General features: G+C 38.1%; 1 protein-coding gene across 3 annotated transcripts in view; it reads right to left on the reverse strand.

Moving 5' to 3' along the window:
* COL8A1 (collagen type VIII alpha 1 chain) overlaps positions 1-17616 on the reverse strand; it is a 155531-nt gene that overhangs the window by 96203 nt on the left and 41712 nt on the right. The window lies entirely within an intron of this gene.

Below are 17616 nucleotides of genomic sequence, written 5' to 3' on the forward strand. Positions count from 1 at the left end.
CGGGAGAGGCCACAGCAGTGAGAGGCCCGCGTACCGCAAAAACAAAAACATAATACCTGGGGCTTTGATTTGAGGCAAAACCCAGAGTAGTCTGGAGGCAAACCCCTTTGACAGTATTTCTACAGCCAAATACAGTGTGCTCGATTGTTCTTTCAGGTGGATTTGCTCTTCTTCTTGACTTTGGAGTCCTATCTCCCTTGTTTCAAGGTCACCATTCAATGGGAATAGTGAAAAGAGGAGTGGGAACAAAATGGAAAGGAAAGATTGTCCCAAGGTGAAAAGAGACACTCATCACTGGGGAACATACAAATGCCCATTATACTCAATATTGAATTAGTGAAATTTGTTTAATGCGACCATATATTATTTATTCTCTCCACCTATATATATCCATCCATTTCTTTGTGGTTACTTGAGATAGATTTGGTTTTCAAGTGGCAGAAGGTTTCAGTTGTTTTAGACACGGCACAATGCCGGTTGCTAAAGGGGTTATTAATTAAAGCTGGACTTGTGAGCATCCTGGATCGTGGACTCGTGGTTTCTGCTGTCATTCGTAATGGAATTACACATTGTCAGCATTGGGTGTGTGCATGTGTGTGTGTGTGTGTGTGCGTGTGTACACCGGCGGGGGTGTCAGTGGTGAGAGAGGGAGGAAATGGGAGAGTAAGCATCTGGCTTATGTCTAGAGGTCTTCCTACCACCTGGGAGAGGAATGAGACATCCTGTAACTCGATTCCTCTCTAAGAATCTCCAGAAATAAAATAATTTCATTAAAAAGCAGTCATTTTTAAACTAAAGAAAAAGTCTTTTCCAAGAGAAGAAAAGCATCACTGTTCACTTGTTATAACATTAACACTTGGCAATTTAATCACATCATTTTGGTAACATTCTCGTGAAACAGTACAATCAACTGCACTGGGAAAACTAATAACAAAATCTGTGTTCTGCTACTAATTAGCTGTGTGGTTTCAGAAAATCTGCTTTACCTCCCTGGGCCTCAGTTTCCTTCCCTGTCGAAAGAGAGAGTTTGGAATACCAGAACTGAAGAAAAAAAAAATTAGTCCTTACTGTTAATTCTGCCGTGAGGGTGCTTGGGTGGTGGTGAGGATGGGTAGGATGGGCATGGTCTGAGGTGCTAGGAACTGAGTTAGAAAACCAGTGTATAACATTAGTTCATCAAGGAATCTTGTTAAAATGCAGATTCTGACTCAGTAGGTCTGGCGTGAGGCCTAAGTTTCTACATTTCTAACAATATCCAGGTGATACTGATGCTACTGATCCCTACAAGGTGCTGGATGATCATTTTTCCCAACTTTCTCATTCTGTAGATGAAAGTGGGTCATAAACAGGCAGCATGATTTGTCCAAGCTCACCCAACAGTCGAGTAGTGCACCCCATATGAGAATCCCGGGTGTCATGATTGTTGGTTTGACGACTATGTCACTTTCTACATCTCTTGTATTTCTTCCAAAGCTAAAACTCTGATGACATTTGGGCTTTACATTTCTTAGGAGTCACTCTGAGTTCAGTGTTTTGGCTACACTATCTCATTACTTTCACAATTTCATGTCAAACCATATGTAGCAGTTGCTAGGAAAATCAAATTTGACAAATTAACTAATTTCCAGTTCATGGCCTTAGTCTCCATTTAGAGTGGCCCTTGCGTGTTTATGTTCTGTGCATGGAGAGGAAGTAAGAATCCACTAAGGAAAATATCCTGTTTGCTGTGACAGCTGTCCATTAATGCTCTTCAGGTGATACCAGCTTGAACAAAGATTGGTTTTAGATTATCAGGGCCCACATTCTGTGGAGTTTCATGAGTTAAGATAAAAAGAAGTTATTTACTTCTCAAAGCAAAGAAGTAGCCAGTATAAACCGTGCTATAGCCCCTAAAAGAATTTCCACGTTGTCTTTTATGTTTATTTGCCATTCGCATCCAGTAATGTTTTTTGAGTCTCTGGAAGTGCAAGGCAGGGATTAACAAAGTTAATCCACAAAAGACAGTCTTGAACCTCTAGATATTAAAAAAAAATAAGATAGCATGCATTTAAAAATATCCATTATCCTAGAGTTTTTTCTTCATCTCAGGAAAATAAAATTTTCTCTAATCCAGAGTAAACAGCCTTTCCCAAAATATGTTCCTTCGAACATCAGTTCCATGAAATGCTCTTAGGGAAAAAAAGGATATCTGTCATTAAATAAATTTAGGACTGCATGCTTAATGTATATTTCTCTTAAGTTTCACAAAGCACAGTAGAATATGAAAGTTTCTAAGAAGTCTTACAATAAAAAATTATTTTAATTTTGTTTAACAGCAGTTCCTCCAATTATTTGACTATAGATCTCTGCCAACCTCCCCCCCTACATTTTTTCCATGTAATGTCTACTGAGATCCTATAGAATTAATGTTCTGTGAAATACACTTTGGGAAATCCTGGTCTGGATTATTTTCCCCAGAGTTTGCTTTTTCTGTGTTTATCTGGCTGATGTCGTATATTAAACATATCAGTACAAACTACCTGGTAATGCCGTTTTTTAAGGGCATATATCTTAACTATTATCTATTTTAAAGGAAAATGAAAAGGAAGATGTTTAGGAAAGATTGTGTAAATAGTAGCCTGAGGTTTTCCCTCCGATTGTGAGAGCTTTCAGCATCTGTGAGCAGTTTGGTTTGCTGTACTTTGGAGATGGTCCCTCACCTGTGAGGAACTTGAGTAGATGGGAAAAACCTCTTTAGATCTAGAAATAAATGTGAGGCTTTTGCTGATGTTGGTTGCCTCCAGGACAATGTTTCTAAAAGTCTTGTGTGTGTATTTAATGGTGAGATACTTTTAAATGGCATGTGGATAAACATGAAACTATAGTTACGTATTTAATTTAGTGCATTTTAGAAAAATTACAGCATTATAGCATTATAAAACATGATTTCACATATATTATTGTTAAAGTAGTATTTATGTTTGAAAACCACAAGTTGATTTAAAGCTAAATACTGAGTAATTAATGATAAAAAGAAATCGTGAAAAGGGTATTCAAATGAGTAAAGCTTGGGAATCAATGCCTGGGGGATTAGCCAAGAAGTGAGTTCTGGGGCCTGGCCTGTATCCCTTCAGAAACACCATCACCCCTGTGTTTTGAGAACCATCATAGTATAATGGAAAGGTTGCAGGTTGTAGGCTGAGATTATGCTCTGTGGAAAGAAAGATAATAAGATATGGGTCCCACTGCTGAAGAGCTCACAGCTTTTGTAAGACACTGAGTACTAAGGCACCACTCTCAGCCTGATAGCCAAAGCACTGAAAGCCTCATAACCCACACTGGACTCATTACATAGATGAGTTACTGCCATTGAATAAGACAGCTCTGAGTTTTGTGTCTTTTGGACAAATACACTTAGCAGTAAATTTAGCCTACAATGCTGAGATACATGACTCCCGTTTGCCCCCTTAAAATTAGCCATCAGTCTATACCTCCAAACCTTTTGCCTTCTATGAATTATTGCCTGTAAAGAGGCAACTACCATAATTTGGCTGCTTTCTGTTAGATGAGTGGTTCTCCACTGAGGGTAATTTTTTCCCACCCAGGGGACATTTGGCTATGTGTGGACACACTCTTTGTTGTCACAACTATGGGGGCAGTGCTACTGGCATCTAGTGGGTAGAGGCCATGGATGTTTCTAAAATTCCCACAATGCTCAGGACAGCTCCCCACAACAAAGAAATATCTGCCCAAAATTTTAGAAGGGCTGAGGGTGAGAAACCTTGTGTTAGAATGACGTAGGCAGGAAGAATTGGACATAATGACTGCAAAACTCAATCACAAAGCCTCAGTGGGCATATTTAAATGCGTTTTTTTTTTTAATGTGCCCAATGCATTTTTTTTCCCAGAGAAAAAGTATTGATAAAACAGTGAACTATCTGTGGTATGCTGAATACTAGACCCCCCAAAATGTCTAAGTCTTAATCTCTAGAACCTGTGCATATATTATTTTACATAACAAAAAGAATTTTCCAGGTGTGTTTAAGTTAAGGATCTTGAGATGGGGAGATTATCTTGGATTGGCTGAGTGGGCCCGATCTAATCGCAAGTGTTTTTATCTATAAAAAGGGAGGCAGGAGAGTCAGCGTCAGATAGGAGATATAATGATAAAAGCAGAGGTTGGAGTGATATGATTGAAAATTGAAGGAGGGGCCGTGAGCCAAGGAATGCAGGCTGCCTCTGGAAGCTAAAAAAGGCAAGGATATGGATTTTCCCCTCTAATTTCAGAAGGAATGTAATCCTGCTGGCACCTTGATTTTAGCCCTGTAAGACTTTTTTGGACTTCTGACTGCCAGAACTGTAAGATATTAAACTTGTGTTGTTTTATGCCAGTAAATTTGTGGTGATTTGTTACAGCAGCAATAGGAAACGAATACACTATCATTTGGTGTGCTTTGAGAACGGATATGTATTTCCACATATAGTGTAAACAGATTTCAGATTTTTACTGTATTAGAACACAAAATATAGTTCAACCTATAGCTATTTGGAACTTGTTTTCTCTAAGAGTGTGGGAGGCCCTCTGGGGATTTGCGTGAGGGTGGATGATCGTACTGGTGAAGAAGTGCTGGTGGTGTAACAGCTGGTTGATAAAATCTTAAATAAGCCGACTTTCTCTATGCTGCCTTCTTTCACAGGCAATTTATGGGTAAAATAATTCATCAAGTGGTTTGGAAGACGCAGAGTGTGAGGAACTATCATGATAGTGACTGTACAATTATTCATGAACTCTCCAAAATTATAAACATTTGTTATGCTCTCATGAGAATGGTTTTATTAAGTTTTACAACAACCATATTAAATTAGTTGTTATAATAAGATTATGTTTCTCACTGAAGCCTATCTAAAATATTGCTTTACAGTTTGAACCCTGAATAAGAATGGTATTGGGTTTTTTTCTGGCCCATATCCAGTATGTTTGTAAGCAATCAGGTGGCATCATCCAGGGTGCAATGTGAAGTCCTGTAACTGTCAACACCTAGTGTGTGTATTCATTGGTGCGCCTGTGTGCACAGCTGCAACCTCCTGCTCAGGCACAGCTCCCCACATCCAACCTCATCACGCTGAGTGCAGTTCCCTCATCTACCCTCTCCATCTGTGAAATGTGAAAATTTTAGAATTATTTAATGGTACACACATGCACACAGAGACACATGAACAGATAAGGATAACTAACATTTGCAGAGTGCCTAATAGGTCACCAAGTGCTTTTTACCTCTGCTGTCTTACAATCCTTAGCACAGTCATTGTTATTATCAACATTTTGCAGCATAGGAAATGGGAACTGAAGGAGTTTTGGTGATTTGTTTAATGTCAAAAAGGCAGTAGAGGCAGGTGGGACTCAAATTTTCTGGTCCGCCTGCTGCTAGGTGGCTCCATGGCATCTGGACTTTCAGAGATGGGCAGATAGAGCTTGGCCGAGGTCACTGTGGTGATCATGCTGAGCACTTATATAGCAGGAGTGCCCTGTATGTGGCCCAGTCAGCTGGCACCCAACGTTCTCTTGCTTTTAAGACTTTATTTTTCTGCCTGTGGGCCTTGGGAGACCTCCTCTTGAAACTTCACTATTCTTATTAGTCTGGGAGAGGGAAGGTATTTCTCTGGCTCCTGGCTATATTATAGCCCTCTCCCCAGGGTCCCCTGGCTCTTGCTTCATGGACACTTTTATGCATTTACACTCTCTGAAATCTACTTTTTTTAAATTGAAGTATAGTTGATTTACAAAGTTGTGTTAGTTTTAGGTGTATAGCAAAGTGATTCAGATATATATTCTTCAGATTCTTTTCTTTTCTGGGTCATTAGAAGATATTGAATATAATTCCCTGTGCTATACGGTAGGTTCTTGTTGGTTATCTATTTTATGTATAGTAGTATGTACCTGTTAACCCCAAACTCTCAACTTATCCCTCTTGCCCCCCTTTCCTTTTTGGTAACCATAAGTTTGTTTGCGAAGTCTGTGAGCCTATTTCTGTTTTGTAAATAAGTTCATTTGTATCATTTTTTTAGATTCCACATATAAGTGATATCATATGATATTTGTCTTTCTCTGTCTTACTTCACTTAATATTATCATCTCTAGGTCCATCTGAAATCTATTGAATAAACTAACATGAAGTGAAATGAATGATTAACTACTTCATTGTTCTCTTTTCTTAATTTTCACATATTGTAAAAAGGTTAGTACTAAATTGAATAAGGTGCACCACTAATATTACATAATATTGTGGTAAATTCTATTAAAAGTTGAGTGCAGGTCTTTGGTCAAAAACATAACCCTTGATTCTACTATTGTTTTGAGGATGCATTTAAACTATTGTTTTAATTTATTTTTCTTTTTTTGGGAAATTTTAGGCTCCATTTAGGGCTACATGGTTGTGAAATTTTCAAAAGTAACTACCTTTGGGAGATTTCTGTTCCAGGATTTGATAAAGAATAGCAATAATATTAAAATATTTATGAGAGGCAAAATTATTTTCTGTAATATTGAAAACAAAAAGACAAAAATAAAAATGCTTGGGACTTCCCTGGTGGTGCAGTGGTTAAGAATCCGCCTGCCAATGCAGGGGACACAGGTTCGAGCCCTGGTCCAGGAAGATCCCACATGCCGCGGAGCAACTAAGCCTGTGTGCCACAACTACTGAGCCTGCGCTCTAGAGCCCATGAGCCACAACTACTGAGCCCACACACCACAACTACTGAAGTCTAAGGCCTGTGCTTCTCAACAAGAGAAGCCACTGCAATGAGAAGCACACGCACTGCAACAAAGAGTAGCCCACGCTCGCCACAACTAGAGAAAGCCCACGTGCAGCAACGAAGACCCAATGCAGCCAAAAATAAATTAATTAAATAAATAAATTTATATACAAAATAAATGCTTGTATGGTTGAAAAGGTTGCCACGTCCCCGGCTAAGTACCTCACGTGGGTAAGGTATTATATCCATATATATATATATATATATATATATATTTTTTTTTTTTTTTGCGGTACGCGGGCCTCTCACTGTTGTGCCTTCTCCCATTGTGGAGCACAGGCTCCGGACGCGCAGGCTCAGAGGCCATGGCTCACAGGCCCAGCTGCTCCGCGACATGTGGGATCCTCCCGGACTGGGGCACAAACCCGTGTCCCCTGTATCGGCAGGCGGACTCTCAACCACTGCGTCACCAGGGAAGCCCTATCCATATTTTTTTTAATCACAGAAAATTGCCTTGATGGATGAATTAGCACTCTTATTATGAACTTATTTATTACCATATTACAGACTTAAATAAGCAAAATCAACATGACCTGGCCATAGGCTTTTAGTATCCAGAGATAATTGGATTGAAAATAAAATTTTTTACTCTATGTGGAAAGCCATCAGAAGAATTATAGATGGAAAAACAAGACCGGAGAATTTTTTAAGACTTGAAAATTCTACAACATAGAGAAAAGGGGAGAAAAATGTATAGTGACATAGGGTATGGTATAGACGGTACAGGGAAGGGTTGGTCTCATTTCTTCCTACTGATACAGTTTTATTTTGCAGATTTTTAAGTTCATGGGGAAGCGAGAAAGAAAAATTAGCAAAGATGGAAATAATGTACTAATTTCTTATTCAGTAGAATATGACTAAGTATTATTTCATGGTTATGCATATAAAATACAATTCAAAATGAAAGATTGAAATGTGTGGCATTTGAAAGATATTCATATTTTGGACACACCATGGGTATAAAAAATTCTTATTCTTTCTTCTTACCACTTTTGATGATAGTAAGACGGTGTTAAGGTGCATCCCTTTCCGTCAGCCTTTTATGCTGTATTTTGTATTATTTGCATTTGTTTTCTTACTGATTGAGCTTTCAGTGTAGTTGACTGACATCATTTTTTCCTTAGAGTTTTTATTACATTAAGAATAAATGTATTTACTGCTTAGAGTGAGACATTAAACTAGTATATTAACATTTTTTCAAAGATGGTAAAATTTGCAAAATTCTCAGAAATATTTTCTTTATGAATAGCATAATTCAACTGTAGGTATTACTGGAGAAACTGGAAAAACAAATTATTGCCTTTTGGTCTTCCCTTCCTTTTGTCTACACCAACAAATAGGATGACAATACAGTCCAAAAATATTTCCATTTCTTTCAAGAGTGAGACCTTGAGGTCTACTTGAATTCTTACACTGTCTCCCCTTCCCAGAACCTTTTTAAATTTTGGCAACTTTTTGCAATTAGGTAATGGAAGCACAATTCCTGTGCAGAAGCTTATTCTACAAGGTGCCAAGTTCAGATATTATAAAGAAAATACCCTACTCTACCTTAGGAAATGTTTTTATCATTAAAATAATACTGACAATTCACAGATAGCAGAGGGAAATGGGTTGATGAGATCTGAAAGCTCTCCATTTCAGTAGGGAAAAGATGTACAACTGTTTTAAACCAAATGACAAACTCTCATTAACAACAACAAAAAAAAACCAAACAAACAACTCCCCATTCAATAATGCTTTAAGTCGACTGGTCTATCTTTTCACAGCTTTTGGGCTCAGATGCTTATAAATGATCAACAGTGTGCCACCCCACTCCTTTAGGAAGGCAAGCAGAGAGAGGCATTTGAATCTGAATCCTGACTCTAACTTAGTAGCTGGACAGTACTGGGCAGTTTGTATAACCTCTCTGAAGCCCTATTTCTACAGATATAAAATGGGAATAATGACCTTTGCCTTCCAGGATTGTTTTTAGGATTACAGATAGTGTATATAAAATGTCTAGTGCAATCGTATTCACCCAGAAGGTGCTCAATGCACAGTGATTAAACTTGAGAAGACAGCACTTCTTGTAAACTCATACTCTAAGTGTGGTCCCCATGGCATGTTTGGCTTACATCACCTGATACTGAAAGCCTGAGTGAATGCAGGACACTCTGAGATTTCAGACCTGATGACATCGTGGTAGGGTCCCAGAACCTGAACCTGTCTGACTGTTCTGAAGAGGTTACTTAGTGAATCCACTTAAATAATTTAGCTCATTTCAGGTCTTGGCCCCCAAACCTGGTTTCATGAAATGTTTGACTTTTCAGCCTACTCTTCTGATCATATAGAGGCAAAGTCACGGACTCTCCTAGTCGACATTCACAGCACTTTAGCTTGGCTGAGAGAAGCCACTGATGTAAAATCAGAATGTTTACAACATGACAATACTGGGTTTAATAGCTGGACTTTTGTATTTTTTTTTAGAAGATGTTGGGGGTAAGAGTTTATTAATTTATTTTTATTTATTTATCCTGTCTTGGGTCTTCGTTTCTGTGTGAGGGCTTTCTCTAGTTGTGGCAAGCGGGGGCCACGCTTCATCGCGGTGCGCGGACCTCTCACTATCGCGGCCTCTCTTATTGCGGAGCACAGGCTCCAGACGCACAGGCTCAGTAGTTGTGGCTCACGGGCCCAGTTGCTCCGCGTCATGTGGGATCCTCCCAGACCAGGGCTCGAACCCGTGTCCCCTGCATTAGCAGGCAGATTCTCAACCACTGCGCCACCAGGGAAGCCCCGGGACTCTTCTTTTTATATGAGTTTATTTGAGGCACAGTCAGGGTAACTGGAATCATATGATTGGAAGGATTCCTAAGGGTTCGTTTGGAATCACTGAATCACTGAAGCTCAGGCTGGAAGATATCATGTGGTCCTATCCACCTGCTTCCCAGCAGGACCACCCACACTCCCTTTCACAAACCAGAATTTGTCCTATCCCTTAAGAGCTGCTGAGAAGGAGTTCTGGAGGTATTAAACAATCATCAAAGATGCTTATGTATTGTGCCTAGTTATAGCTCTTCCCACATCTAAATAAAGCAAAAAAGAATTTCCGTTTTCAATGAATGGTCTATCAATCTTAGTATATGAAGTAAGGTTAAATTTATATTTTCTTTCCTATGATTTTATTCTCCTTTTTCCGACCAGGAATATTTATTTATTTAACAAATATTTTATGAGTGCCTACAATATGCTAGGCTCAGGGCTTGGTATGATTTTGGTAAATATGGAAAGGAGCAAAGGATAAACTTTGTCTTCTAGAATCCAGAGTCTCACTGGGGAGAAAGACATGTGAAAGAATAATTAAAATATGATAAGCACTATAATAGAGGTATGAAAAATTCTATGAAAGTACAAAGGAGAAAACAAATAATTTAAAATCTGGTGCTTTTTCTCTCTGAACTTTTTCTGCAAAACTCATCCTTCATTCAGAAGATAACAATTCTCTATTCTTTCTTTCTGCACTTAGAAGCATATTTCACAAAACTTAACGTCAGAAAGTTCTTCCTCTGTAGCCTGAGTCCCTGGTAGAAGGGAGAGTGGGAGGGGAACTGGTGCTGACTGAGTGGTAACCACGGCCAGTGGGAGGTAGTTAGTATTTTTCTCATTTTCAAGATTTTATTCACCATTGAATTTCTGGTGTAATAGGTGCTCAATGAATAGTGTTAAATAAGTGAAAGAGGAAACAGCATCAGAGAGGTTACGTGACATGCCTTAAATCACAAAACTGGTAAGTTCTTATATGTTCTGTGGCCTTTACACAACTCTAAGCCACTTAAACCTTTTCCAATGATTTCAGAGTGGATGGAGATGGAGAATATCAGATTATATTTCTTTGTATTAAGGGTCTCCATACACTTGAAGGTCAAATCCAATAGCTTCTCTTTCTTGTTGCATAGCCATTGCATCAATCCTAATGGTGAAAAGAGCTGGCTCTGGAGTCCAACTCTCTGGGTTCAAATCCCAGCTCCTCTGCTTGCTAGCTACTTAACAAACGGTAGTCTTCCCATCTATGAAATGAGAACAACAATAACGTTTCTCTCATAGAGCTGCCGTACTGATGAAAGGAGATAACCAACATACGTGCTTAATGTGGAGCCTGAATATAGAAGCCCTTCATACACATGGGCTAATATCTGTCTCAAGTGTCAAAATATCCTTGAGAGGCAGTGACAGTCTCCCTTAGTGACTTGTTTCAGAGACCCAACCAGGAAATTCTTCTTTGCGTCTAACCCAAAGCACCACTTTCTGCTGTAATTGAAGGCCATTTCCTCGGGTTCTAGTCTCTGAGGAAATTCAGAGCAGCTGGTCTTTCATATTCGTGATGACTTTTATTAAGCCAGCCACACTTTAGAGTTTTTGTTTCTAGACTAAATACACCCCCCAGTCAGAAAGTTTTTCTACATAAATCTTTTTTTTTTCCTCCATCTAATATTTCAGTCTTTTTTGGACCCTTAAGGAACAAGGCCATTGGTGTAAAAATTTTGCAGATGGAAAATATAAGAGATTTTTTCTTTGAAAATAGAGTCTACAATTGCTGACCTAGAGTTACTGGAAACTCTCAGCCAGGGATATGTGATGAAACAGTTGCTAATGAAATAACTCAGGGATGAAAATTTCCCTGGATATTAAAAATACACCCCAATCCATGTTTATGTATATTTTATCCACAGTAATTCATCTTGTAAATGTGTAATGTGTTGGCCTATTTTTCTGACTGTGTCAAATAGAGATTCTGACTTGGCCATTGCCATGCCAGAAACAGATTGAACCTTTTCTACAAATATAAACCAATTTGCAAAAAGAATAGAATAATTCTGGAAAGACCTGTTGAGATAATTTATCTCATGTCTCATGACCATACACCAAGTTAGTGGGAGTGAAGTATTCTGACTTCAAGGCTCTTTATTTGATATCAAGAGCTGCTTTTTATGTTGATTTCAATAAACAAATAGGCTACTATTGATATATGAAATGAAATTGCCTAATAATGACCTGAAACTATGTCATAGAAAGACAGAGGAAGACTTTCCGTAATGTTTTGAACAAATATAGTTTTCCCATTTTCTGGGGTTATAAAGAGCAGATAGTAATAAAATCCTACAAAGAATATAGGTGGGAAGGTTTCTCTCTCATTCTCCTTTTCTTTGTTATTATACAAATGTCACTTCCTATGTGTCCAGCTTCTATCTGGATTGAACACAGAAAAGGGCAGTTGGTAGTAATATTATTCCATATTCTTAAACTGATCTCCCTTGGCTTTTACAATTACCTAATGTCTGTCTTTAAGCACGTTTTAGACTTAGAAGATTGCAACCTTGGCTCAGAAAGGAGCAGTCTTATTCCTCAGGCTATTTTCTTAAGCTCTGAAAGCTTTAGTGAAATAATGCATTATTATGTCACATATGGTGCTCATCTCAGATGACTGCTAGAAGCTGCTGAGTTCTATATCCGTAAGAGATATCCATATGTGGTTAGAGTGAGTTTGTGTGTCAACATTTATATGGAGAATGATTTCCTGTGCTTTTCATCCCTCAGTATTTGGAACACTTTATTTGTAGTGGGAGAAAGAAAAATCTAAACATATCTTTAAGTATAGGACACTCCAGTGAGTCCTAAGAAGCTGGTTTTTGAATAAATTATCCTGTGTTTCCTAATGTGAAAAACACTCTCCAGTGGATTTTTGTTATTAAAATGTTCTCTTTCCCAATGAGCTCTCCTCAAAATTATAATTACTAGTAACTGTTTTGATGGAGAATTTGAACAGTTCTGCCACTTTTTTTTAATATATAGATTTATTTTATTTACTTATTTATTTATTTATTGGCTGCGTTGGGTCTTCGTAGCTGCACGCAGTCTTTCTCTAGTTGCGGCGAGCGGGGGCTACTCTTTGTTGTGGTGTGTGGGCTTCTCATTGCGGTGGCTTCTCTTGTTGCAGAGCATGGGCTCTAGGCTCACAGGCTTCAGTAGTTGCAGCACACAGGCTTCAGTAGTTGTGGCTCGCGGGCTCTAGAGCGCAGGCTCATTAGTTGTGGCACACGGACTTATTTGCTCCACAGCATGTGGGATCTTCCCGGACCAGGGCTCAAACCCATGTCCCCTGCATTGGCAGGCACATTCTTAGCCACTGCACCACCAGGGAAGCCCATGTGACATTATTTTTAAGCACACAAAGGGAGGAGTGAAAATAGTCTTGAGAGGCAATCTAGTTGCAAAAACAACAACAAACAACACCCAGAACATTGGATATCTAGTTTACTATATGAGAGAACTTCTGGATACTCAATGTTCTGACTTTACCTGTTCTCAAATCTTATATTCTAGATGAGCTCAGTGCTGGTAACATATCCTTCTATTGCAAAAGTGTAAAATGACTCCTCTTCCATGTTTACCATTGTCTTCCCTTTCTTAAAAGTCTCCTCTAGGCCAATGAGAAAAATTTCATCACAGGCACTTATGTTACATGATGTATCGAGTCCAAGTCATAATGACAAAACAATGGTTGAGAAACAACCCAGCAGTTGTTTGAGAATATCACTGGCCAGTGACTCAGTCCCCAACATTTCAGACAAATTGTTTTGGGAATTGTATGGCCTCAAGGAGAGAAAGGCAAACTTATTCACCCACATGTTGCAGGGAAGCCAGGAAGGTGATAATTTGTTCCCCTGTATAAAGGTGTTCCACCCACTCCTACCCACAAGTGGGAGTGAGCAATGGGGCTTTTGGCCTGAAGGGTGGAGTCACACTTGTCCCCCTCATTTCCTTGTAAGGATGTTGGGGAGACCAATGAGATCATGTCTGTGAAGTAGGTTGACTGGAATGTGCTCATGTTGTCCAATGTAAATTATGCCAATAAGAATTTTTTTTTTAATTTCCCATTTCTTTTCTTACAACTCTGACAAACCATTGGCAACCTGTGCAGATTTTCCCCTGTCCTTAAGTTCAAGTCCCTCTGCTAGCATACCCTGGGTAATTCATTTTTGGTCTGTGTGTAAGTGGCCAAATCTTAGCTCTTTGTCCTGCAGAACCTTCCCATAGACAGCTAGATCTGTTCTGAGTGAGGAACTGTACAGAAAAGTACAAAGGAAGACTTGTAGTTGGCCATACTGTCTAGAAAATTTATCATAAAATCACATAATATTGAGTTCTCTAGACCTTGCCTGAGATGGTATTCAGAAATCCTCTATTCAAAACTGCTTCTTTAGACACCTTGTATATTTTCATGTGATATAAGATGTTTGCATGAGGAAGCTATTTGATTACATGATTTTAAGAGAGCCAGAAAGACCTTTGACCATCATGTGTTATTTTTTTTCCTTTTGGTACTCTCCCTCTAAAACATAAAACCAATTTAAAACCAGTGGTTTCAATGGAAATTTTCCTAAAGTCCATTTTTATTTTCTGATGTTATCAGGGAATCACTGGTGAATATTCAAATAGCTGTGATATCCTGCTTTTAAGAAATGTAGGGGCTAACAAAAGAGAGAAAGAGGAAGAAAGATATGAGGATTGGTTTTAGAAAATTACTATCAATTTAGTTGTATTTACATGGATTTTTGGTCTATTTTTTTAGCACTTGTCCCATCAGATTATTACTCTTAAAACAGTAATTTCTTGAGGTCTATTCTCTAAATTCCTTTTCACATACCTGATAAGCTAATGTTTTAAATGCTATTGTAAATGATGTCTTTTTAAAAGTTTCATTTTCTATTTGTTTAATGTTTGCATATAGAAGTTAATTGCTTTTTGGATATTGGACCTTGTATCCAACAGGCTTGATATATGCATTTATTAATTCTAATAATGAATAACAAAAATTATATATTTTCCCTTTCCTATCCTTATGCCTTTTATTTCTGTTTCTTGTCTTGTGCATTGACTGGGACCTCCAGTATAATTAGAACAAAAATGGTGATAGTAGGCATCCTTGCCTTGTTCCAAAAGTCACAAGTAAGGAAAATGTTTGTTGTAGGACTTCTGTAAGTACACTATCAGATTTAAAAAGTCCCCTTGGTTTGCTAAGTACTTTCATTATCAATGGGTGTTGAATTTTATCAAATGCTTTTTGAAACTACTACATTTATTATGTGATTTTCTCTTTTTTTCTGTAAATGCGGTGAATTCATGGATTGATTTGTGAATCATAAACCATCCTTGCATTCCTGAAAAAAGTCCATTTGGTCATGCTAAGGTTGTTTATGATTTTTGCATCTATGTGTCTGCTATTTTTCTTTCTTGTAATGTCCTTGTAAGGTTCTGCTGGGCTGTTAAATAATAGAAAAGTGTCTCTTGTCCCTTTTTTCTACTGTCTGGAAATATTTGTTTTAGATTTATGTTATTTATTCTTTAAATTCTGAGATAATTCACTGGCAAAACTATCTGGAAAGTAGAGTTTTCTTTGTGGGAAGGTTTATAAAAATAGTTTTAATTTCTTTCATAATATCAGACAATTCAGGTTTTCTATTTTTTTGGTGTCAGTCTGGTAATAATTTCATATAAATAGTCATATTTACTGGCATAAAGTGTTTCATAATATCTTTTAATAATCTTTTAAATGTTAGCTGGTAGTTTACAATGCTATTTCTACAACCAGTAATAATGCCAAATACAATGATCAGTTCTTGAAGTTTGCCAAGCCATTTCCTATTATCACAAAAATTTACACAACTAAATGAGGTGAAATAATACTGACATGAATAGCACACTCTTTTTTATCTCTGTGACATCAAATGTTTACATTTAATATGAAAGTACTTCTTCAGCCACAGGGGGAATCAAATGCTAGTTACACTTGTTTTTGGAGACTTGTGGCTTGTATAACCTGAGGCATACTGCCAATAGCTCATAAATATCACCTTTCAGTTGCCTTTTGTTCTTGAGATTATTCCAAGGATGTGTTGGTAAATGCATAGATTCCCTAAATGAAAAGTGTGATGTTCAGTGGGGATGATAAGGAAAGTTTTTACTAAAATATTTCTGGTGTTAGTTATTTCAACTTCAAGCAGCATAGGCTAGTAATTCTGTCACAAAATTAATCATGTTTAGCTTCATTAGTTACTGACTGGGTGACTTGGGTGAGTAACCTAAGTATCTTGTGGTACTCTTTTACAAGATATGAAGTGGAGTTAACATGATTTTCCCTTTGTGTATCATTGATGCTTATAGCAAATAATGAGATATTGTATGTAGTGCCTTATGCTCCAGGCAACATCCAGAAAGAAGGTCTTAGCCTATGAAGCTGATGGAAGCAGTTCTGATCTTTGATAATTTTTCTCTGGGCCAAAACTAAAGCAGGAAAGGTAGCAATGGAAAGAGATCTCTGAGGAACTTCAAAATGTCAGTTGACCATGGCTATAGCTCTCTATGCCATTGTGAAGCATCAGAAGGAACTGTTCCAGAAACTGATGTTGGGAGCACACTTTCCTTAGACTGTGAATGGAATGATAAAAGCAGAAAGAATAACCAAACAAAAAGACATTTCTATAATTATTCCTAGACTGCCTTTGTAGGAAAGTGAATTTCGGGCTGGGAGAGACTGTAGAGGTCATTGAGTCTGGTGTCCTAACATTCCCCTAAAAAAGAACTGAGCCCTCAAAGATTAAGTGACACCTATAGTAGAGAAACTAATGCTACAGATGTGTCTTGCTTTAAGGAAAACCAGATTCCAAAATTTGAAATGTGAAAACAGATAAACTAAAGGGTAATTATTACTTTACAAAGGACTTTTATTATTCAGTAAGTAACCCGCTGAGCATTTATTAAGTAGCAAATTCCTGGTGAATTCAAGAAGTGATTTAACTTGCAAACACTTGATTTTCATGCAGTTTCAGCAACACATTTGTTGAGGGAAGCAAGGTACACTAATATTCTTTCTGTGACTGGCCAGTGTGAGCTCAGTCATTTACCTGGGTGTTTGCCAGGGCACACATGACTAGGGACAATTTATGGCATTTTCCCAGGTGGTGAGGTATGTGGATGTTGTTGCTTTTACTGAACAAAATGTGGAGCCTGTGCTGTACAAGCCAGAATAGAGAGGGTGGTCCATGAGCTAGGGCTGGAGGGCCTTTCAAGTCTGAGGCATTGGCAGGATATTGCTTTCCTTCTTGTCAGCCACACCTTCAAGACTTTTTTAATGGATACAGTACATTTTATCACAAAGGTATATTAAAAATGGAACAGAAGTTGGGTGGAGTAGCAATACCACAGTTGAAAACCTTCACCTCCAAGTTGACAGGATGGAGTGAGTAAGGCACCCCTTGCCAAGCCTGTTTATCTTGGCTCAAAGCACCAGCAGGGGAATGTGAGGGCCCCCTCTGGCCACTAAACTGAAGTGTTCTTCTTTTGCCTCAACTCCCTCCATTCCCAAGGGATTTCCTGTCAACAGTCTCAACAAAGGGTTTTGATAGAAAAAAGGAAGGGTTATGTGGGTTCATTACCTTTAAGGCATCCATTCATGAAAAAAAGCAAGTGATCATGAAAAGAGATAGCATTAAGGATAGATTTTTTTTAATATGCTTCAAGATATTGTACCTTGAGACTTTTCCATAAAACTATGAAATCATTAGGCTAGGTTATGGTTAGAAACATTCTCTTAGAGATGCCTGTGCAAAAAGCCACATGGAAATTTGAAATATAACAATAATAATTAATGTACATTGAGGGCTGTTCTAAATGCTCTCTCTATATTAATTCATTTAGTCTTTATAACACCCTATGTGGTAGGCACTATCATCATCATCATCACCACCATCATCATCATCATCATCATCATCATCATCATCATCCCTATTG

The sequence above is a fragment of the Lagenorhynchus albirostris genome, chromosome 5 (genome assembly GCF_949774975.1).
Source record: "Lagenorhynchus albirostris chromosome 5, mLagAlb1.1, whole genome shotgun sequence".
Classification (NCBI taxonomy): Eukaryota; Metazoa; Chordata; class Mammalia; order Artiodactyla; family Delphinidae; genus Lagenorhynchus; species Lagenorhynchus albirostris.